The sequence below is a fragment of the Manis pentadactyla genome, chromosome 5 (assembly GCF_030020395.1).
Source record: "Manis pentadactyla isolate mManPen7 chromosome 5, mManPen7.hap1, whole genome shotgun sequence".
NCBI lineage: Eukaryota > Metazoa > Chordata > Mammalia > Pholidota > Manidae > Manis > Manis pentadactyla.
Genome location: NC_080023.1, coordinates 102,738,911 through 102,764,260, shown reverse-complemented (window position 1 = coordinate 102,764,260; position 25,350 = coordinate 102,738,911). Strand labels below are relative to the sequence as shown.

The 25,350-nt window shown below is 38.2% G+C and overlaps 1 protein-coding gene across 9 annotated transcripts in view; it reads left to right on the top strand.

Moving 5' to 3' along the window:
* PRDM5 (PR/SET domain 5) overlaps nucleotides 1-25,350 on the top strand; it is a 241,328-nt gene that overhangs the window by 83,730 nt on the left and 132,248 nt on the right. The window lies entirely within an intron of this gene.

The following is a 25,350-nucleotide window of genomic DNA, read 5'->3' as shown; positions in this document are numbered from 1 at the left end:
TATTCCAGTTTGAAGTCCATCAAGCAGGAGAATCCTCTCTTACTCAGGGAGGGTCACGCTTTCATTCTATTCAGTCCTTCAGCTGCTTGGATGAGGCCCAACACATTGTGGAGGGCAAATTGCTTTACTTATTCCATCTATTTAAATATTAATCTCAGGTAAAAACACTCTCACAGAAACACCCAAATTAACATTTGAGCAAGAATCTATCTGGGTACCCCTTGGTCCAGTCAAGCTGACACAAAAGGTTACCATCCCAGGCAGGAATCATGTTTTATTAAATTCTGTTTCTTTGTATTTTAACATAGTGCTGCATGTAACATTAGGCTCTGATACAAACTATGAGTTGAATTTAAGTGGTTCCTCAGTGGAAATTAAGGCAAAAAGAGAAAAAGTTAAGAGAAGTTTTTAGAGGGGCCCTATAATTAAAATTCATTGATCAGATGATTAAGAGAATAAAGAAACATTAGGTTCTGTTGGGGAATTGACTGATCACATAGGAATACCCAGGTCCTGGATCTAAATTGCAGAAGAGGAAGCAAGGCTGTGGTTGGGAAGAGAAAAGAATAAGAGATTAACATTTCTTAGATTATTTACCATGTGCACTATTCTATAAGCTTCATATGTATCATGTCATTTATTCTTAAAAACTCCTGAGAGTTTAATAATTTTTTGGGAATTTTGCTTTCACTCAATTTTGAGTATGAAATTGACAGAGGCAAGTGGGAAAATGCACAGTGTTAGGTTTTAAAGTAACCAGAAAAAAACAGCCATCTAGACTGTTCTATTTCCTGATGTTAGCTAACCAAATTTTTTTCAGTACAAATAAATATTGCATAACCAATGTGGTTACTGTCTCTTTTGTGTGGATAAATGAGAGACAACTCTTAGCAAAAGGCTGGGTTGGGACAGAAAATAGGATATTTTGGAAGCTAGAGATATTCAAGCCTCGTAGATTTTTCATGACATTCATTGATCTGACCACAAATTTAAACTGATCTCTTTTTTTAATGTAAACATTTTTCACGTGAACAATTTTTTTTCAAGTACTGTGTGTTTTTCATTGTTTCCTGAGACAAACTCATATCACAGGATCCTCAGTTATGTCATAATTTTGATTTGCAGACTCAGTTTACGTGTTTCTTTGTAAATGTTACCAATTTCAAAAATGCCCGTGGAGCCATGAAATTTACTTTAGGCAAACCCATTGTTTTGAAGGTTCTTCATTGTGTCTTAGAGAATATTATTATATGTAAAGTAGATTCTTTTCTCCTTATGATTATGTAATGATTTTAGTCTTTCCTCACGGCCCTTTAATTTGAGAAAGTTCTTCCTATTGGCTGTTATTTCTGTGGCATCAGTAGTTCCGTCCATTTGTCCAGACTTTCAAGGTATACATGCTTAGCTTTGAGTTTTGCCTTAGACACTCCCAGGTAATTCTTAATAGTTCCGTTTAACTGTACATTTTTCTCATAATAAGCCCTTTAGTTAATGGAATATGATACCAGTGTTCATCTCTGTCTTTTACTACCTACATTTACTACTCTATACCCTATTTATTCATTTCATTGTATTGTAGCCACCTGCACTTCTCTATTAGTAACCAGAATAGCTAAGATTTACAACAGTTTTCACGTTCATTCAGTGCACTCATTGCAGTACTTTTCTTCCTCTATATCAACTGTGTTTCTTTCCTTGAAAGAAAATAGGAATCTACAAAAGATGACTGTTTTAACTTTGGTACTGACTTAATAAGAGGGCTAAGGTGGGGCCAGATTAGAGTGGAACTCATTAAAGGCTCTGTGAAGTTTCACACTTGAACTCCATTAGAATCTGTTCAGAGGCCACTGTGAGAGTTCTTTGGTGGAAATGTGATGACAGTGCTTTTAATTCCTTTTAACACTATTTTGGCCTTTCCTAAGAGAAGTGTTGAGTACACTGTTACCGTGTTTCTTGCCATGGAGCATAGTATGGATCTTTGTAGCTCCCTTGAGATGGTGTCTTCTTACTTGAACAGTAGCCAGAGTAGCAGATAGCTCAGCAATCAAAATCACATCTGAGCTAGGGGCAGAGTGCATGATGGTTGGGTCACATGGCTGACAGTGATGTCAGTGTTCTGATCCGTTTGGATAATCTCCTGAGGGTTGCATTCCAGAAACACTGAGTTGGTAAGAGAAGGTTGTAATGTTTCCTGTATAACGTTATGAATCACTTGCATTCAAAATTGCATCTGAAATTTGGGGTATTCAGGAAATTTTTTATTTGAGCTGTATGTCCCAGGAGTAGAGTAAATGAGAAACATTTGTGGCTATGTGGCTTGCTTGGTGGAAAACGTCAATACTTGGTCCAATTTTTTTGAACAAGGGATTAAGAATTTGAGGTCTGTTTTGGCAGAAGATTGGAACTCCTTTTTGGAGACTCAGTTATACTTCTAGTTTTAGAATTTATTTGAGTTTGGAAAATTTGCTTTGGAAATGATGATTTAAGTATCTGATATTGAAGAAGGATCTCCTAAATAAACAAGTCATCCCACATGCACACATTTTACAGTAATCAGTTCAACTTCATGTTCATACTTCTAAAAAACATTTCCAACTGAACCAGAAATTCTAAATGTGAAAGATGCAACTTAAAATAAACCAAAAAAATTATTAAGTTCCATAGGAAATGGTGATTCTTATTAAATGTTAATTTGTTGCACTAAAGGAAAAGTGTTTTGAAGGCTTTTAAAAATTTCTGATCTTTTGATAGGTAACTACTTGTTTAAAAAGAGAATCATTTAAAGTTGCACTTTTGAGTTCTTTGGATGTTTCCGAGCTGGAGTGTTACATCTCATGTCCTAAGGACATATTTCCAGTCCTATTTTCTCTGGAATTTTTGCAATATAGTATCAAAATAATGAAATGGTGGTTTGGTGTTCTAAGAGAAAGGAGCACATGGAAAAGCTTTTGGGTCTTGTACCTTATGAGGAGTGTCTGGAGGTGGGGATGGTCTAAATAAGTTGAGAGGGCAATGGGCATTGAGCTGAGCTTGTGATATCAGCACAGCTCTGCCCCAATTCTGAGTCAGTTGGGTTTCCCCATTACCAGGGAAGATAGATTATTACATATCATTTGCTCTCCTACCTCTGCCTTGTGTGAAGATGGAAAGTCTTAGGCAGTTTATCCTCGAGTCTTTTTGGGTGACACAGGAGATTTCTGTATGGCAAAGTTGGGAGGTCAAATGTGGATCTCCAAAGAGAACAACAACTTGAATGTTTTTATAGCTCAGACAGGATTCCTCCATTGTCATCAAGCCACCAAGATCCTCAGACATTTCAAATTGTGTTGCTGCAGAATTCAAATATCAGTGATACCAGCCAAGTAACCAGCAAAAGAAATATCAAAAATGTTTTTCACTTATACCCAAAATTGTAGATATTTCCTCTAATTCTGTTTCTTTTCTATTTCTCTGTCTTACTATCAGCTTTATAAAATGGTATTTCTACATTATGTTACTGAATCTATTACAGAATAGTAAGGTGTAACTGTTAAATGATTTTCTTTGATCATATTATTAAAAAATATCAGTTAACTAACTTGTAGAACTTTTAATGGATTATCTTCCAGTAAGGTACATATTTATCTTTTATTAGGGTTAAAAGTTTCAACTAAAGTAAAATTACAAGCAGTTGATCCTTTGAGGTTTTAAATACGAGCCCTGCTGTAGTGATATGTTTCTGTGGGGAGTGGAGGATTTTATTACTTGTTGATTTATTATTTTCATTCAGATTGTAGTTTATTGACAAGGGAAATTAGTATTTATAGAAATATCCTTAAGTTATATATAGTGATAATCTTGGAATTTATAAGTTAATCCTTAATAATGATGATGATGATTATAGCAGCTAACTTACTGAATGCTCACTATGTGCCAGTAAGTGGTTATTCATATTATAACCTTACTACTTACTGTGACCTATGAGGAAGGTGCTGTGCTTGTTATCTTCCTTTGTTATATGAGGATCCTGACATGTAGAGGTAAAGTAGTTACTTAAACTGGCCTGAGGCCACACAGCCAGTGAGTGACTGGGTAGGATGTGAACCCAGTAGATCTGTCTTTCCTGTCCCCTCTCTTAACCTCTGTGCTCTAAGACTGTAGAGTTGAGATAGTTTATAAAAGAGTTTTAAAAACCTTCCATGTTTCTGACCTTGCTATTTAGATATTTTTGAAACTTTTGAAATTTTACAAAAATTTTACTTTAAAAAAATAAATGTAAAGTTATTTATATATGTATTCCTTGATCCTTTTTAAATTTCCAAAGTATCCTTAATTCATTATAAAGCACTGCATCTGTTTTTTCCTTCATATAAAGGTTATAACTTGGTAGTCTCTGTCCTTGCTTCTTTTTCTCTTTGGTTCCTTTCTTTTCATTGTAGCTGCTAACTAATGTGTTAAAGTTAACATTTAGTGCTCTTTAAATTGGTAATAGTAAAATTTCAGAATCAGAGTGTGTCAGGTTGGGTGTAGAGTAAATTTTTGAGTAGGTGGGACCTTCTGTGCTTCTCAATCCAGCAAACATACACGTAGTTTCCTCCACTATCCCCGCTGAAGAGCATCCCTGCTTCCCAGTGACTGTGTCTCACCCAGCAGTCAGATGGAATGTGTTTTTACTCTTTGACTACTACAAGGGTTCTGTGAATCACTTTTCTTAAAGCATGACATTTGAGCGATTTTTCAGAGTGATTTTTATCATAGCCCATCTTATCTGTATGTATTTGTGATTGCATTAGTTATCCATTGCTGTGTAACAAATTTCCCCAAAATTTAACATCTTAAAACAACAAACATTATTTCATGTATTTTTCTGAGGGTCAGGAATTCAGGAGCAATTTTGCTGGGTAGTTCTGGAGTTTCAGCTCAGGAACTCTCATGAAATTGCAGTCAAGCAATCAGCTGGGCTCTTAGGAATCCATGAAGACTTGATTAGGTTGGAGATTCCACCTCCAGGCTCACTCACATGGCTATTAACAGGAGGTTTCAGTTCTTAACCAAGTGAGCCTTCTATAGGGCTGCTCATGACATGGCAGCTTTCTTCTTCCAGGCACAGTGATGTGTGAGAGAGAGAGAGCAGCAGCCCTATACAGCCTAATTTTGGACATACCGTAGCGTCACTTCCACAAGATGCTGTTAGTCACACAGACACAGACATAGACCAACCCTGATACAGTACAGGAGGGGACTGCCCAAGGGTGTGAGTACCAGGAGCTGGGGCATCACTAGGGGCCATCTTCAGGGCTGGCTATGTCAATGATCAATTGGGACAGTTTGCTTTATATTTACAGAAGGATTGGTAATGTTAGAGTCAATGTATAAAACAAGCAGTTGATACAGAAGTGGAAGGTGTACAGAACCCAGCTCAGTTCAGATACTACTAAGAAAGGCAATTTTAAGCAGTAGATTCCTGGCTCTGGATCTCAATGGCTGAGCAGTTTACTTAACCCATTCAGTTAAACGATAGCACCAGAGCATCTGTGCTGAACAACTGGAGATATTACAGTTAGAAAGATGATCTAGTTTCCTGTCTTTATAGTAAAAATAATCCTTAAAATTCTGTTCTTTGTGAATTAGGTAATAATACCTACCTCATTCTATTTTTGTGAGGATTAAGTTAAATGAGATAATGTATGCAAAACACCTGGGCCCTTTATGTACCAATATGTGTTAGCAAGTATTTTCATTATCGCTACTCCTGCTAGTTTTTAATTTTTGTCTTTACAGTTTTGTCTCTCTATAAAATGGAGAAAAATCTCTTTTAGTTCTTTTAAATTCCTCTCAAGGTACTTAGTGTATTCTAAGCATGTAAAAGGTTTGCCAGAACACAGTCACCTAGCAAGGGCCACCCTGCTGTGTGGGATGACCGGATCCCAAGGGGTCTTCCCCTGCTTACTGAGCTGCTCACTTGCTGGATGCACAGGGAAGCATGCATCTGCTTAGGCTGCTTGAGCACCGTGTACTGGGACAGTTTACTGGCTGTGGCTGTATGGCCGCTCCTCTCCTTGGAAAGACAACTAGGGTTTTATAGGCACAAGAAATGTCCCGTGAGGAAGACTTGTTATTGTGCTTTGTGGAGACATTTATTAGATATAGTAGTTTGGCAATCCCAGTGGTAGGTTTAAGATCATTATGATTGTGCTACGCCACTTTTCAGCTTTTAAAAAAAAACAGGTTTTGTGTAGGCCGATTGTTTCTTAGAACACTTCTACGTTCTGCCTGCTCTCAGACATCTTTCAGAATGGGGAATCCTGGGCACTAATAGGTAGTGGCCCTAACAATCATTAAAAGGCTCATATGCTTTCATAATTTTATAACTCTGCAAAGCCCAATTGTGTGTCATTGAGCAAAAGGAAGCTAGAAGGCTGAAAAATGTTTGCTTCCTGCTTGATTTGGGGCCTTTGGCAGCAGGATTAGTGATAGTGAAAAGTATGATGTAGAATTGAAAATAGAGATTTTGTGCAACTTTTCTTCTAGGAGGAAAAGTACCAAGTCTTACATTGAATATTTAAAATTAAATATTAAAATAATTTTGAATATTTAAAGTTACTATCATTAATTAAAGATTAAATTACATTTAAAATTTAATTCAAAACTCTGAATTTTTAAAACTTAAAAAAAAAGTTTAATTTAAAATATTCCCACTATCTCCAGAACAGAAACCCAAACTGCCTAATATATCTCTGGTCTCACTCAAATAAATGATTTACTTATGTGTATATTTCTGTCACTAGACTGAGTTCCTCAAGAGCAGTCTGTCACATTTGTTTTCCTCCTGCCCACATGACATGGATGTGCCCCTAGGGGCCTCAGTGAGTGTTGCTGACCTGGCCTCTTCTGCTAACTCTTGCCAGGGTCCTGATGTAGTATGCCTAGGTCAGTGTGCCTTGTCAATTTGGAAAAGCCTATGTCTGTTTCCTTTAAAATAACTGAAAGCAAATGCTTCTATTTGAACTCTGGCCCACAGTTTATGTGCATGTCGGTACCTGGTCGGGTGAAGTGTCACGTTTTTACCCTGTGAGTTCTGCATAAGTGCCAGTATATGTGCACATATTTCAGTCTACTGTGGAAGTATTTCTAACTCTTAGCCAGATGACTGTGTGACCAGGAGCACCTCATGGTTACGTCAAGTCTTTCTACAAATATGACCACAATCAGAGCCTTAAATTCACATACTCTTTTGATTAACAACCAGATACACTAGTCTGGACTAACTCAGAAACTTGAGATGTAGAATAGGGAAATGGCACAGGTTAATGAGAAAGGTGGTATTTACTGTGCAATTGTAGGGTTCTTTCAAATCCTACTTAAGAAATGTAATAATGAGAGATTAGTGTTCTGTCATTATTAGTCAATTAATTAGTCAATGAGAATTAATTGACATTGCATTAAATACATTATACATCATTATAAGGTTTAAGAAGAGATATGGTAGAAATTTAAAAAAGTTTAAAATCTCCTAGTTGCTAAAAAATATATTGTGAAAAAGAGGAATTTGCTGTAGATTTAGTGAAACAGCATATATATCCCACTTAGCAGAGGAAGAAAGTAAGCTAACAGATGTATGTATTATGTTTTCTTATATATATTATATGTAATATATTAGTAATATATAAATATGCACATACATATATGTGTATGTATTACAGTATTAAAACTAAAATCCAGATACCTAAAATTAAGCATATATACAACTTGTTGCCACACAAGATTTTTGTGTGTGTGTGGACATAAGGAAGAACAGTGCTTTGGTTTTGTTTTTCAAAATTGGAGGTACATTTTATGATGAATTTTAGATTTTTTTAATGAGTAATCAATAAATGAAGTCAAATTAGTGTATGTAAAACAGAACACTAGAATTAGTCACGTTTAGTTCTTTATCAGTGGAACTGGGTTTTCTAGAGAAATTTCTATTCAAAGAAAACTGTACCCCTTCTAATGAATGGATTCATATTCATCCAGTACTGAACAATACAGAGAAAAATGTGAAGTTCTACATTTCATCATTGAATTAATAAATGATTCAAAAAAAGGTACAAAATTGATCTTATATTTTTTATCTGTCAATTAATGTAATCTATACAACAAGGTATGCTGTATTCAGTGAAGTGTATTAAATTCTGAGAATATTGAGAAAACTGGTTCACAAAACCTTGGGGAAAATGTTATCTTAGAAACTAATCTAATCATCCTCAACTGTGTCTCAGTCCTCCTTGGAAGTCTCACACGGTACCAAAAAGACAGCTTGGGGAAAGAACAAAAGAAGATTACTTAGTGAGTTGTAGACATCACTATCTGTGGTGCTTTATTATGTCAAGAAGGTACAGAGTTGAAAGAATGGAAGAGAAGTTCTAAGATTTGAGGATGACCTTTCCTTCCACTAAGAGGTTTACTTAATAAGAGTGTAGAAAAATAATTAAATATATTATTATCATGGCTAACATCAAAAATTATATACACTGACTTTTTATTATACTTAAGTGGGTAAACGATTGACTAATGTGTCTATGATTTCTTAAGTTGGCATTTAATGAACATTTTATTTAATCCACCTCAGTGGGCAGAGAATAAAGCAAACACATTTTATGGTTTCTTTTCTTGTAGTTAATTAAGTCCTTTGAGATATGGCTGTAGTTGACATATTAGTTTTTCAGACAGGAGACAGGAACAAAAAGGGGCAGGGCCATTCTCTCTGAGAATTAACCCTTCTCTTCTTCAAGCAATAGCATGTAAACCTAATGAGGCTTTTGAGAGCTTTCCCTATGTTACTTAATTCCATTCCCATTTCTAGACTTTGGAATGTAGCATGCTTACTTTACCAGATTTAAAATACTTACTATGAAATGCTTATATGCTTGCATTAAACTTATATGAATATATTCTGTTTTGTTTCAATTCATGGTAGAACCAATGTCACATTGTATACAAAGATGTTATATAATTCTTGAAATGCTTTGCACTTTGCTGTTGAATAACATGACTTTTTAACTCTGTAGACATCATCTAAAACCTGTAGCAAACCATATGATTTCACCTCTAGAGAGTCAGTCAGTAAGCGAAAACAAAAGAAAACACATAAAAACTGATTATCTATGCTTATGAAATGAGATTTCAAGCTGTGCCACTCTGGCCCATTATAACAATTTGTCAAAATTTTTCATCAGCATTATCTCATTTACTTACTTATTTATTTATTTATTTTATTTTGGTATCATTAATCTACAATTACATGAAGAACATTATGTTTACTAGGCTCCCGCCTTCACCAAGTCACCCCAACATACCCCTTCACAGTCACTGTCCATCTGCGTAGTAAGATGCTGTAAAATCACTACTTGTCTTCTCTGTGTTGCACAGCCCTCCCCGTGCCACCCATGCACTATACATGCTAATCGTAAGGCCCTTTTTCTTTTTCCCCACCCTTCTCCCTCCCTTCCCACCCATCCTCCCCAGTCCCTTTCCCTTTGGTAACTGTTAGTCTATTCTTGGGTTCTGTGATTCTGCTGCTGTTTTGTTACTTCAGTTTTCCTTTGTTCTTATACTCCACATATGAGTGAAATCATTTGGTACTTGTCTTTCTCCACTTGGCTTATTTCACTGAGCATAATACCCTCTCACTCCATCCATGTTGTTGTGAATGGTAGGATCTGTTTTTTTCTTATAGCTGAGTAATATTCCATTGTGTATATGTACCACATCTTCTATATCCATTCATCTACTGATGGACATTTAGGTTGCTTCCATATCCTGGCTATTGTAAGTAGTGCAGCAATAAACATAGGGGTGCGTCTGTCTTTTTCAAACTGGAGTGCTGCATTCTTAGGGTAAATTCCTAGAAGTGGAATTCCTGGGTCAAATGGTATTTCTATTTTGAGCATTCTGAGGAACCTCCATACTGCTTTCCACAATGGTTGAACTAATTTACATTCCCACCAGCAGTGTAGGAGGGTTCCCCTTTCTCCACAACCTTGCCAGCATTTGTTGTTGTTTGTCTTTTGGATGGTAGCGATCCTTACTGGTGTGAGGTGATATCTCATTGTGGTTTTAATTTGCATTTCTCTGATGACAAGCGATGTGGAGCATCGTTTCATGTGTCTGTTGGCCATCTGAATTTCTTCTTCAGAGAACTGTCTATTCAGCTCCTCTGCCCATTTTTTAATTGGATTATTTGCTTTTTGTTTGTTGAGGTGCGTGAGCTCTTTATATATTTTGGATGTCATGCCTTTATCAGATCTGTAATTTACGAATATATTCTCCCATACTGTAGGATACCTTTTTGTTCTATTGATGGTGTCCTTTGCTGTACAGAAGATTTTCAGCCTGATATAGTCCCATTTGTTCATTTTTGCATTTGTTTCCCTTGCCTGGGGAGATATGTTCAAGAAGCGGTCACTCATGTTTATGTCTAAGAGATTTTTGCTATGTTTTTTTCTAAGACTTTTATGGTTTCATAACTTACATTCAGGTCTTTGATCCATTTCAAATTTACTTTTGTGTATGGGGTTAGACAGTGATCCAGTTTCATTCTCTTGCATGTAGCTGTCCAGTTTTGCCAGCACCATCTGTTGAAGAGACTGTCATTTCCCCATTGTATGTCCATGGCTCCTTTATCGTATATTAATTGGCCATATATGTTTGGGTTAATGTCTGGAGTCTCTATTCTGTTCCACTGCTCTGTGGCTCTGTTCTTGTGCCAGTACCAAATTGTCTTGATTACTGTGGCTTTGTATTAGAGCTTGAAGTTGGTGAGCAAGATCCCCCCCCCACTTTATTCTTCCTTCTCAGGATTGCTTTGGCTATTCGGGGTCTTTGGTGGTTCCATATGAATTTTTGAACTATTTGTTCCAATTCATTGAAGAATGCTATTGGTAGTTTGATAGGGATTCCATCGAATCTGTATATTGCTTTGGGCAGGATGGTCATTTTGACTATATTAGTTCTTCCTAGACAGGAGCATGGGATGAGTTTCCATTTGTTAGTGACCTCTTTAATTTCTCTTAAGAGTGTCTTGTAGTTTTCAGGGTATAGGTCTTTCACTTCCTTGGTTTGGTTTATTCCTAGGTATTTTATTCTTTTTGATTCTATTATGAATGGAATTGTTTTACTGATTTCTCTTTCTATTTGTTCATTGTTAGTGTATAGAAAAGCTACAGATTTCAGTGTTAATTTTGTATCCTGTAACTTTGCTGAATTCCGATATTAGTTCTAGTAGTTTTGCAGTGGAGTCTTTAGGATTTTTTATATACAATATCATGTCATCTGCAAATAGTGACAGTTTGATTTCTTCTTTACCAATCTGGATTCCTTATATTTCTTTGCTTTGTCTGATTGCCATGGCTAGGACCTCCAGTACTATGTTGAATAAAAGTGGGGAGAGTGGGCATCCCTGTCTTGTTCCCGTTCTCAGAGGAAAAACTTTCAACCTCTCGCTGTTCAGCATGATGTTAGCTGTGGGTTTATCATATATGGCCTTTATTATGTTGAGGTACTTGCCCTGTATGCCCATTTTGTTCAGAGTTTTTATCATGAATGGATGTTGAATTTTGTCGAATGCTTTTTCAGCATCTATGGAGATGATCATGTGGTTTTTGTCCTTTTTGTTGATATGGTGGATGATGTTAATGGATTTTCGAATGTTGTACCATCCTTGCATCCCTGGGATGAATCCCCCTTGGTCATGGTGTATGATCCTCTTGATGTATTTTTGAATTCGGTTTGCTAATATTTTGTTGAGCATTTTTGCATTTACGTTCATCAGGGATATTGTTCTGTAATTTTCTTTTTTGGTGGGGTCTTTGCCTGATTTTGATATTAGGGTGATGCTGGCTTCATAGAATTGAGTTTGGGAGTATTCCCTCCTCTACTATTTTTTGGAAAACGTTAAGGAGAATGGGTATTATATCTTATCTGTATGTCTGATAAAATTCCGAGGTAAATCCATCTGGCCCGGGGGTTTTGTTCTTGGGTAGTTTTTTGATTACCGATTCAATTTCATTGCTGGTAATTGGTTTGTTTGGATTTTCTGTTTCTTTCTGGGTCAGTCTTGGAAGGTTGTATTTTTCTAGGAAGTTGTCCATTTCTCCTAGGTTTTCTAGCTTGTTCGCATATAGGTTTTCATAGTATTCTCTAATAATTCTTTGTACTTCTGTGGGGTCTGTCGTGATTTTTCCTTTCTCGTTTCTGATTCTGTTGATGTGTATTGACTTTCTTTTTCTCTTAATAAGTCTGGCTAGAGGCTTATCTATTTTGTTTATTTTCTCCAAGAACCAGCTCTTACTTTCTTTGATTTTTGCTATTGTTTTATTCTTCTCAATTTTATTCATTTCTTCTCTGATCTTTATTATGTCCCTCCTTCTGCTGACCTTAGGCCTCATTTGTTCTTCTTTTTCCAATTTCGATAATTGTGACATTAGACTATTCATTTGGGATTGCTCTTCCTTCTAGAAATATTCCTGGATTTCTATATACTTTCCTCTTAAGACTGCTTTTGCTGCGCCCCACAGAAGTTGAGGCTTTGTGTTGTTGTTGTCATTTCTTTCCATATATTGCAGGATCTCCATTTTAATTTGGTCGTTGATCCATTGATTATTTAGGAGCATGTTGTTAAGCTTCCATGTGTTTGTGAGCCTTCTTGCTTTCTTTGTACAATTTATTTCTAGTTTTATACCTTTGTGGTCTGAAGAGTTGGTTGGTAAGATTTCAATCTTTTTGAATTTACTGAGGCTCTTTTTGTGGCCTATTATGTGGTCTATTCTGGAGAATGTTCCATGTGCACTTGAGAAGAATGTGTATCCTGTTGCTTTTGGATGTAGAGTTCTGTAGATGTCTATTAGGTCCATCTGTTCTAGTGTGTTGTTCAGTGCCTCTGTGTCCTTACTTATTTTCTGTCTGATGGATCTGTCCTTTGGAGTAAGTGGTGTGTTAAAGTCTCCCAAAATGAATGCATTGCATTCTATTTCCTCCTTTAATTGTATTAGTATTTGTTTCACATATGCTGCTGCTCCTGTATTGGGTGCATATATGTTTATAATGGTTATATTCTCTTGTTGGACTGAGCCCTTTATCATTATGTAATATACTTCTTTATCTCTTGTTACTTTCTTTATTTTATTTTGAAGTCTGTTTTGTCTGATACTGGTGTTGCAACACCTGCTTTTTTCTCTCTGTTGTTTGCATGAAATATCTTTTTCCATCCCTTGACCTTTAATCTGTGTGTGTTTTTGGATTTGAGGTGAGTCTCTTGTAAGCAGCATATAGATAGGTCTTGCTTTTTTATCCATTCTATTACTCTGTCTTTTGATTGGTGCATTCAGTCCATTTACATTTAGGGTGATTTTTGAAAGATATGTACTTATTGCCATTGCAGGGTTTAGATTCGTGGTTACCAAAGGTTCAAGGTTAGCTTGTTTACTACCTTACTGCCTGACCTCACTCCCTTATTGAGTTGTTATAAACACAGTCTGATGATTATTTCTTTCCCTTCTTATTCCTCCTCCTCCCTTCTTCATATGTTGGGTGTTTTGTTATGTGCTCTTTTTAGAAGTGCTCCCATCTACAGCAGTCCCTCTAAGATGCACTGTAGAGCTAGTTTGTGGGAGTCAAATTCCCTCAACTTTTGCTTGTCTGGGAATTGTTTAACCCCTCCTTCATATTTAAATGATAATCGTTCTGGATACAGTATCCTTGGTTCAAGGCCCTTCTGTTTCATTGCATTAAATATATCATGCCATTCTCTTCTGGCCTGTAAGGTTTCTGTTGAGAAGTCTGATGATAGCCTGATGGGTTTTCCATTGTAGGTGACCTTTTTTCTCTCTCTGGCTGACTTTAATACTCTGTCCTTGTCCTTGATCTTTGTCATTTTAATTATTATGTGTCTTGGTGGTGTCCTCTTTGGGTGCCGTCTCTCGGGAGTTCTGTGTGCTTCCGTAGTCTGAGCAACTATTTCCTCCCCCAGTTTGGGGAAGTTCTGAGCAATTATTTCTTCAAAGACACTTTCTATCCCTTTTTCTCTCTCTTCTTCTTCTGGTATCCCTATCATGCGGATATTGTTCCTTTTGGATTGGTCACACAGTTCTCTTAATATTGTTTCATTCCTGGAGATCCTTTTATCTCTCTCTGTGTCAGCTTCTATGCGTTCCTGTTCTCTGGTTTCTATTCCATCAGTGGCCTCTTGCATCTTATCCATTGTGCTTATAAATCCTTCCAGAGTTTGTTTCACTTCTGTAATCTCCCTCCGGACATCTGTAATCTCCCTCTGGACATCATCCCTTAGCTCTTGCATATTTCTTTGCAGCTCTGTCAGCATGTTTATGATTTTTATTTTGAATTCTTTTTCTGGGAAACTTGTTAGGTCTGTCTCTGCATTTCCTCTCTCAGGTGTTTGGTCGTTGCTGCTGTGGGCTTGCACAAGCCTCTCCTGCTCCCATCTGGTGCCGTTGGCACACACTATCCACTCCTGGTCCCTTCTGACTCCACCGCCCCTGGCGCGCGCTCCCACTCTCCCACTACTGGGCCAGTGTGTTGGGGTCCGTGCCAGTTGGAGGAACAACTGGCAGGCTGCTTATGTCGTGAGGGGATTCAGAGCTGCCCTGCCTCCCCGGGGTTTAGGGCACCTAAGGTTTCCCGGTATTCCCAGCTTCTAGTTAAGTGTGCCGGGACAACTTCGTTCAGCAATGGGGTCCCTGTCTCTTTAAGACTTCCAGAAAGCACTCGCTTTTCTTTTTTCTCACAGGTGCTGGTTGTGGGGACCTGCCCACAGGTTTTGCTTTTCCGTTTCTCTAATATCCAGCACCCCATGCACCTTTTGTCTGTGCTCCGGGTGCGGATTTCTAGAGCTGGTTGTTTAGCAGTCCTGGGCTTTCACTCCCTCCCCGTTCCGACTCCTTTCTTTTCACCGGGTTCTGGGGTGGGAGAGCATTTGGGTCCCACCTGGCTGCGGCTTGTATCCTACCCCCTTCTTGTGATGTTGAGTTCTCACAGATGTAGATGTATCCTGGCTGTTGTACTACATCCACTGGTGTCTCTTTTAGGAGTAGTTGTATTTATTGTATTTTCATAAATATATATGTTTTGGGGAGGAGATTTTCTCTGAAATATTCATGCTGCCCTCTTCCTGTGATCCCCTATCTCATTTACTTTTAACAGTTCCCCTTAAATTACTGGTATTATCTCCATCTTGCAGATGAAAAAGCTGAGCTCAAGTTTGTGGAGGGTGAAGGTGGTAGAACAGAGTTTTTTGCCACAGGCTGTCTGACATGCAATTTTGGCATCCAGATTCTTAGAGAGAGAGAGAGGGATGATGAGCACAATTATCAGTGTTCATCTAGAAGACTCAGAAGAAAATATGTACATTCTAGAGCAATGATGAAGATCTTCTTCAAGTACATTTTTCTTGTCACCATGCAATACTTTACATCCTCAGGACTTGTTTTATAACTAGAGGTTATACCTTTTGACCCCCTTCACCCATTTCACTATTTTTTTTTTTTTTTTTTTTATTGAAGGGTAGTTGACAACAGCATTGCATTACATTAGTTTCAGGTGTACAACACAGCGACTCAACATTTATATACATGATATTTCTAGGTACCAGGTATCACCATACCAAGTTGTTACAATATTTTGACTATATTCCTTATGCTATACATTACATCCCGGTTACTTATTTATTTTACAATTGGAAGTGTGTTTATATATATATATATATATATATATATATATATATATATATATAAATATATATTGTGAGGGCATCTCTCATATTTATTGATCAAATAGTTGTTAACCACAACAAATCTCTGTATAGGGGGGTCAATACTCAATGCACAATCATTAATCCACCCCAAGCCCAATTTTCGTCAGTCTCCAATCTTCTGATGCATAACGAACAAATTCTTACATGGAGTACAAATTCTTACATAGTGAATAAGTTACATGGTGAACAGTGCAAGGGCAGTCATCACAGAAGCTTTCGGTTTTGCTCATGCATTATGAACTATAAACAGTCAGTTCAAATATGAATACTCATTTGATTTTTAAACCTGATTTATATGTGGATACCACATTTCTCTATTATTATTATTTTTAATAAAATGCTGAAGTGGTAGGTAGATACGAGATAAAGGTAGGAAACAGAGTTTAGTGTTATAAGAGAGCAAATGTAGATGATCAGGTGTGTGCCTGTAGACTATGTGTTAATCCGCGCTAGACGAGGGCAATAAACATCCATGTATGCAGAAGATTTCTCTCAGAACATGAGGGGGGAGGTTCTAAGCCTCACCTCTGCTGCTCCCCATTTTCTCACCAGATGGCCCCCTGCGACTGTGCCTGTCTTAGGTTGTTCCTCCCTTGAGGAATCTTACCCGTCTCTGGCTAACCATCATCTTCCGGGGCCATACAGGGAAATGTGAAGTTGGTAAGTGAGAGAGAAGCCTTATCGTTTGAAAAGGTTAGCTTTTTACTTCTTTGCATATTTATGCCCTGTGGCTTCTATGCCCAGCATTTGTCTTGAGGTGTCTTTACCACTTGGAAGAATTATGATACTCGGTAAATTCGACATGTGGCACGAGTTCTATTTAAAGGTTGTGATTAGGTAGGAAGAAGAAAAGCTATAGAAGTAGCAGGCAGAAGAAAACCTGGGAAGATTGATTATTTCTTTGACATATCTTCTTGTAGAGTAACTTCAGCATGGATAGGTTTTAAACTACTAATTAAATTGTGCACACACATTAACATAATAGGAATATAGTTACCTAACCAAAGCATACCTGTAATTACCAGCCATCTCCAGTGAAACCAAGAAAACCAGTTAGGCACCTTGGGCATTTGTGAAAACTTATCTATGATATGGTGGATATTGTCCGACTGAACTTAAACAGTCTGAGAGAATTCAGATAAACTAGAACACCCCATTCCTGGGGACTGTTCATATCCCATATGTTCTTTTAACGATAAATAGTCTGTGGTTGTAAGATTTTGGAGTGCTACAATTTGCACTTCTCCTAATTCTTGGTTGAGTTCCAACAGTATAGATCCAGTCCAATTTTTGTTTTACTGCATGCACAGGCCAGCTTACATATCTCCTTCATCTTTCCCATGGCAAGTCCAGGAACTGGTGGGATGAGTGCATCTACACCTGTGACAGTGTGTGGATCTTTGTTGAAGTTTTTTTTTTTTTTTCTGATCATCTTCTGTCATGAGTCTTCCCGAGAGTGCTGATGTTGGAAGTTCTTTTTCATATCGTATCTTAGTTCATTTTCGGGGTAGCCAAATTAGGCTTTGATCCTCTGTATAAACACAAACAGACCCTTTGCCTACACTTTTATATGTCCTTTATATCATTGTGTAGAACTCATTAGAGGTCACCACATAGGAACTGCATTTTTTTTTTTAATCATTAATCTACACTTACATGACGAATACTTTGTTTACTAGGCTCTCCCCTATACCAGGTCCCCCCTATATACTCCTTTACAGTCACTGTCCATCAGCGTAGCAACCTGTTGTAGAATCACTACTTGTCTTCTCTGTGTTGTACAGCCCTCCCCTTTCTCCCACCCCGCTATGGATGCTAATCTTAATATCCCCCTACTTCTCCCCCCCTTATCCCTCCCTACCCACCCATCCTCCCCAGTCCCTTTCCCTTTGGTACCTGTTAGTCCATTCTTGAGTTCTGTGATTCTGCTGCTGTTTTGTTGCTTCAGTTTTTCCTTTGTTCTTATATTCCACAGATGAGTGAAATCATTTGGTATTTCTCTTTCTCTGCTTGGCTTGTTTCACTGAGCAAAATACCCTCCAGCTCCATCCATGTTGCTGCAAATGGTTGGATTAGCCCTTTTCTTATGGCTGAGTAGTATTCCATTGTGTATATGTACCACATCTTCTTTATCCATTCATCTATCGATGGACATTTAGGTTGCTTCCAATTCTTGGCTATTGTAAATAGTGCTGCGATAAACATAGGGGTGCACTGATCTTTCTCATACTTGATTGCTGCATTCTTAGGGTAAATTCCTAGGAGTGCAATTTCTGGGTCAAATGGTAAGTCTGTTTTGAGCATTTTGATGTACCTCCATACTGCTTTCCACAATGGTTGAACAAGTTTACATTCCCACCAGCAGTGTAGGAGGGTTCCCCTTTCTTCACAGCCTCGCCAACATTTGTTGTTGTTTGTCTTTTGGATGGCAGCCATCCTTACTGTGTGAGGTGATACCTCATTGTAGTTTTAATTTGCATTTCTCTGATAATTAGCGATGTGGAGCATCTTTTCATGTGTCTGTTGGCCATCTGTATTTCTTTTTTGGAGAACCGTCTGTTCAGTTCCTCTGCCCATTTTTTAATTGGGTTATTTGTTTTTTGTTTGTTGAGGCGTGTGAGCTCTTTATATATTCTGGACGTCAAGCCTTTATCGGATGTGTCATTTTCAAAGATATTCTCCCATACTGTAGGGTTCCTTTTTGTTCTATTGATGGTGTCTTTTGCTGTACAGAAGCTTTTCAGCTTAATATAGTCCCACTTGTTCATTTTTGCTGTTGTTTTCCTTGCCCGGGGAGATATGTTCAAGAAGAGGTCACTCATGTTTATGTCTAAGAGGTTTTTGCCTATGTTTTCTTCCAAGAGTTTAATGGTTTCATGACTTACATTCAGGTCTTTGATCCATTTTGAGTTTACTTTTGTATATGGGGTTAGACGATGGTTCAGTTTCATTCTCCTACATGTAGCTGTCCAGTTTTGCCAGCACCATCTGTTGAAGAGACTGTCATTTCGCCATTGTATGTCCATGGCTCCTTTATCAAATATTAATTGACCATATATGTCTGAGTTAATGTCTGGATTGTCTAGTCTGTTCCATTGGTCTGTGGCTCTGTTCTTGTGCCAGTACCAAATTGTCTTGATTACTATGGCTTTATAATAGAGCTTGAAGTTGGGGAGTGAGATCCCCCCTACTTTATTCTTCTTTCTCAGGATTGCTTTGGCTATTCGGGGTCTTTGGTGGTTCCATATGAATTTTTGAATTATTTGTTCCAGTTCATTGAAGAATGTTGCTGGTAGTTTCGTAGGGATTGCATCAAATCTGTATATTGCTTTGGGCAGGATGGCCATTTTGACGATATTAATTCTTCCTAGCCATGAGCATGGGATGCGTTTCCATCTGTTAGTGTCCCCTTTAATTTCTTTTAAGAGTGACTTGTAGTTTTCAGAATATAAGTCTTTCACTTCTTTGGTTAGGTTTATTCCTAGGTATTTTATTTTTTTTGATGCAATTGTGAATGGAGTTGTTTTCCTGATTTCTCTTTCTGTTGGTTCATTGTTGGTATATAGGAAAGCCACAGATTTCTGTGTGTTGATTTTGTATCCTGCAACTTTGCTGTATTCCGATATCAGTTCTAGTAGTTCTGGGGTGGAGTCTTTAGGGTTTTTTATGTACAGTATCATGTCATCTGCAAATAGTGACAGTTTGACTTCTTCTTCTTTACCAATTTGGATTCCTTGTATTTTTTTGTTTTGTCTGATTGCTGTGGCTAGGACCTCCAGTACTATGTTAAATAACAGTGGGGAGAGTGGGCATCCGTTTCTAGTTCCTGATTTCAGAGGAAATGCTTTCAGCTTCTCGCTCTTCAATATAATGTTGGCTGTGGGTTTATCATAGATGGCCTTTATTATGTTCAGGTACTTGCCCTCTATTCCCATTTTGCTGCGAGTTTTTATCATGAATGGATGTTGAACTTTGTCAAATGCTTTTTCAGCATCTATGGAGATGATCATGTGGTTTTTGTCTTTCTTTTTGTTGATGTGGTGAATGATATTGATGGACTTTCGAATGTTGTGCCATCCTTGCATCCCTGGGATGAATCCCACTTGGTCATGGTGTACGATGGTTTTGATGTATTTTTGAATTCGGTTTGCTAAAATTTTGTTGAGTATTTTTGCGTCTACGTTCATCAGGGATACTGGTCTGTAGTTTTCTTTTTGCCTGGTTTTGGTATTAGGGTGATGTTAGCTTCATAGAATGAGTTTGGGAGTATCCCCTCCTCCTCTATTTCTTGGAAAACTTTAAGGAGAATGGGTATTATGTCTTCCCTGTATGTCTGATAAAATTCCGAGGTAAATCCATCTGGCCCGGGGGTTTTGTTCTTTGGTAGTTTTTTGATTACCGCTTCAATTTCGTTGCTGGTAATTGGTCTGTTTAGATTTTCTGTTTCTTTTTGGGTCAGTCTTGGAAAGTTGTATTTTTCTAGGAAGTTGTCCATTTCTCCTAGGTTTCCCAGCTTGTTAGCATATAGGTTTTCATAGTATTCTCTAATAATTCTTTGTATTTCTGTGGGATCTGTTGTGATTTTTCCTGTCTCATTTCTGATACTGTTGATTTGTGTTGACTCTCTTTTCCTCTTAATAAGTCTGGCTAGAGGCTTATCTATTTTGTTTATTTTCTCAAAGAACCAGCTCTTGGTTTCATTGATTTTTGCTATTGTTTTATTCTTCTCAATTTTATTTATTTCTTCTCTGATCTTTATTATGTCCCTCCTTCTGCTGACCTTAGGCCTCATTTGTTCTTCTTTTTCCAATTTTGATAGTTGTGACATTAGACCATTCATTTGGGATTGCTCTTCCTTTATTAAATATGCTTGGAATGCTATATACTTTCCTCTTAAGACTGCTTTTGCTGCGTCCCACAGAAGTTGGGGCTTAGTGTTGTTGTTGTCATTTGTTTCCATATATTGCTGGATCTCCATTTTGATTTGGTCATTGATCCATTGATTATTTAGGAGCGTGTTGTTTAGCCTCCATGTGTTTGTGAGCCTTTTTGCTTTCTTTGAACAGTTTATTTCTAGTTTAATGCCTTTGTGGTCTGAAAAGTTGGTTGGTAGGATTTCAATCTTTTGGAATTTACTGAGGCTCTTTTTGTGTCCTAGTATGTGGTCTATTCTGGAGAATGTTCCATGTGCACTTGAGAAGAACGTGTATCCTGTTGCTTTTGGATGTAGAGTTCTGTAGATGTCTATTAGGTCCATCTGTTCTAGTGTGTTGTTCAGTGCCTCTGTGTCCTTACTTATTTTCTGTCTGGTGGATCTGTCCTTTGGAGTGAGTGGTGTGTTGAAGTCTCCTAGAATGAATGCATTGCATTCTATTTCCTCCTTTAGTTCTGTTAATATTTGTTTCAGGTATGTTGGTGCTCCTGTATTGGGTGCATATATATTTATAATGGTTATATCCTCTTGATGGACTGAGCCCTTTATCATTATGTAATGTCCTTCTTTGTCTTTTGTTACTTTCTTTATTTTGAAGTCTGTTTTGTCTGATACCAGAATTGCAACACCTGCTTTCTTCTCTCTGTTGTTTGCTTGAAATATCTTTTTCCATCCCTTGACTTTAAGTCTGTGCGCGTCTTTGGGTTTGAGGTGAGTCTCTTGTAAGCAGCATATGGATGGATCTTGCTTTTTTATCCATTCTATTACTCTGTGTCTTTTGATTGGTGCATTCAGTCCATTTACATTTAGGGTGATTATTGAAAGGTGTGAATTTATTGCCATTGCAGGCTTTAAGTTTGTGGTTACCAAAGGTTTAGGGTTAGCTTCTTTACTGTCTTACTGTCTAACTTAACTCGCTTGTTGAGCTATTATAAACACAGTCTGATGATTCTTTATTTCTCTCCCTTCTTATTCCTCCTCCTCCCTTCTTCATATGTTGAGTGTTTTGTTGTGTGCTCTTTTTAGGAGTGCTCCCATCTAGAGCAGTCCCTGTAGGATGCCCTGTAGAGGTGGTTTGTGGGAGGCAAATTCCCTCAACTTTTGCTTGTCTGGGAATTGTTTAATCCCTCCTTCATATTTAAATGATATTTGTGCTGGATACAGTAGTCTTGGTTCGAGGCCCTTCTGTTTCATTGCATTAAGTATATCATGCCATTCTCTTCTGGCCTGTAGGGTTTCTGTTGAGAAGTCTGATGATAGCCTGATGGGTTTTCCTTTGTAGGTAACCTTTTTTTTCTCTCTGGCTGCTTGTAATACTTTGTCCTTGTCTTTGATCTTTGCCATTTTAATTATTATGTGTCTTGGTGTTGCCCTCCTTGGATCCCTTGTCATGGGAGTTCTGTGTACCTCTGTGGTCTGAGAGGCCATTTCTTCCCCTAGTTTGGGGAAATTTTCAGCAATTATTTCTTCAAAGACATTTTCTATCCCCTTTTCTCTCTCTACTTCTTCTGGAATGCCTATGATTCTTATATTATTCCTTTTAGATTGATCACTCAGCTCTCTTAAAATTCTTTCATTCCTGGAGATCCTTTTATCTCTCTCTACATCAGCTTCTCTGCGTTCCTGTTCTCTGTTTTCTAGTCCATTAATGGTCTCTTTCATCTCGTCCATTCTGTTTTGAAGTCCTTCCAGAGCTTGTTTTATTTCTGAATTCTCCTTCCTTAGTTCTTGCATATTTCTCTGCAAGTCCATCAGCATGGTTATGACTTTTGTTTTGAATTCTTTTTCAGGTAGCCTGGCTAAATCTATCTCCCCAGATTCCTTCTCAGGGGAAGATGTAGCAGATGCTGAAGCTGTCTGGGTTAGTCTTGTCTGGATCATATTTTTTTGCCTTTTCATGTTGACAGGTGCTATTGACTGTCAGCTGGGAGGGCCAAAATTTTCACTTGCTACTGGCCTTTCTTTACTGGGGCAACTACGACCCCTAGTGGCTTGTGTTGGGTAATTGCGTGTAGAGTGGGTCTTTGTGTCTTGCCTGGCCGGCAGGGAGAAATTTCCCTTTCTGTGGGCGGAATTTGTCTCAGGCTGCTTCTCTGCTTTCCCAGCGCCCGGTGGGGTAATGGATGGGGGGGCTGCTTGACTGTTTGCTTCCGTGAGGGGTCTCAGAGCTGTTGCCCAGGGGGTTAGTGCACCCAGTTTTCCCTGTAATTTCCAGCTGCTGTACTGTGACCTGGGTTGTTTCCGTCAAGCTGTTAAGTCCCTGTCCCTTTAAGACTTTCAAAAAGCCCCCGCTTTTCTTTGTCACAGGGGCATCAGCTTCAGCACCCGCTCAGAGGTCTTACTCCCTGTTCCCCCAGTATCCAGGGCCCCCTGGGCACGTACTGTGTCTGTGCTCTGGCCCGGATTGCTGGGGCTGGGTGTTCGGCAGTCCTGGGCTCCGTCTCCCTCCCGCTCTGCCTATTGTTCTCCCACCGGGAGCTGGGGGGAGGGGCGCTCGGGTCCCGCCGGGCCGGGGCTTGTATCTCACCCCTTTCACCAGTCGCTGGGTTCTCGCTGGTGTAGCTGCAGTCTGGCCACTGTCCTGCGTCTTCTGGTCTCTCTTTTAGGGCTAGTTGTGTTTGTTGTATTTTCAAAAGTATATATGTTTTTGGGAGGAGATTCCCACTGTCCTACTCACGCCGCCATGTTGGCTCCGCCTCGTCCCATTTCACTATTAAATACCTTTTTAATAAGTGAATTGTGGTGATGTTTACTGAACTATATTGCTAAAGCTAGTGAAATATCTGTGAGACTTACAAGATAAATCACAGATAGAAGTCTTTCGGGATTCAGGACACTTCATTTGAGGGTTCAGTGGTTAAGAGTATGTTTCTGTAAAAGAATGTGAGTAGCCTGTTTCAGTGTTTGGAAATATGTGAAAATTAAAAAGATATTCTAAGAAGATACATTTCTACTTACTTTGGTGAATGTTAAGAAAGGAGATATAAAGAATACTTATATATTCCTCAGTTGCTAACATCAAGCATGTATGCCTGCTTTCAACTGCACCTGGTCTGTCCTTTCTTCCACCATAGAGCAATGTCCCATTTCTTAAGAACAAGCCTTTCACCTGTGTACATCCTTCTGATGAGCACTTACATTATAGATTTTTCCTTCTTTCCATTTGATATTTGCCCTCTCTCAACAGGAGTCTTCTCATTGATTTTAAACTTCAGACTTCTCTTTTCAAAATCTTTCCCTCTTAATCCCATATTCCATTCTAGCTAGGATACATTGTCCTTCCTTGAATTTTCTGCTAGGTGTCCATTTTTCTCACCTGCAACATACTCCTCAATGCTGCCTTCTAACAAGAGCTAACCTGGCTTCAGTCTCCCTTAGCCTTCTAGTGTTTCTCTCAGGTCATTAATATCCTTCATATCTCTAAACCTTTCAAGGCTTTCTGGACTCCCTTCCACTAGGTCTTCTCAGCAGCATTGGGTATTGTTGACAAATACCTACATCTTGAAACACTCTCTACCTTGTTTTCTCGGAAACCACCTACCATCCTAACCAGTCTTTTTCATTCCTTTATGAAGATTATACACTTTTACTCAACTATTAAATGTCTGAGTTCCTTCCATTCGCTCTACACATACATTTTCCCTTTGTTAGATTCCTCCTATTCATGTCCTTCTAATCTAAGCTAAGTCATCGCATTAGCAGGAACCATCTTTAGCAGGAGCCATCCCTGAACCCTAGATGAGGTCACCTCTCTCCATTATATACTCCAGTACTGCCACTTTCCAGTCTGTTCTTGCATTCATCCAGTCATCTTCCATATCTGTGGTGGTTGATTAACAGCAGTCTCCACTCCTACTCTCTCATCTGTTTGAGGGTAGGTGCAGTATCTCTTTTATGTCAAATTAACACTTAGTCCTAACATAGTTGTTGGCATAGAAGTGCTCAGAAATTTTTTTTAGTGAATTTCTTACCTCTGTCAGAAGTGTTTCAATTTTAGTTGAAATGGAAACCAATGTAGAATTTAAAATTATTGACATTGAAGGATTATTGCTCTGAAATTATCTGTCAGCTTTTTTTTTGATGGAAGTATCATTGATGTACAATCTTATATTGGTTTCAAATGTAAAACACAGTGGTTCAACAGTTACCTATATTATTAAATCCTCACCCTCTCCAGTGCAGTTACTATTAATGTAGAAAGATGTTACAGAATCACTGACTTTTTGTGCATGCTGTACTACTGTCCCCATGACCAACTTATATTGTGATTGCAAATTACTGTGCCCCTTTATCCCCCTCCCCTTCCATTCCCCACCCAGCTCAGACCTTCCCCCTTGGAAACCACTAGTCACTTCTCAGTGTCTTTTTTGTTCCTTATGTTTTGCTTTGTTGTTAAATTCCACAAATAAGTGAAATCATATGGTATTTGTCTTTCTCCTCCTGGCTTATTTCACTGAGCGTAATACCCTCTAGGTCTATTCATGTTGCTGCAAATGGCAGGATTTCTTTTCTTTTTATGGCTGAATAATATTCCATTGTGTGTATGTACCACATCTTCTTTATCCATTCATCTGTTGATGGACACTTAGGTTGCTTCCATATCTTGGCTATTGCCAGTAGTGTGGTGATA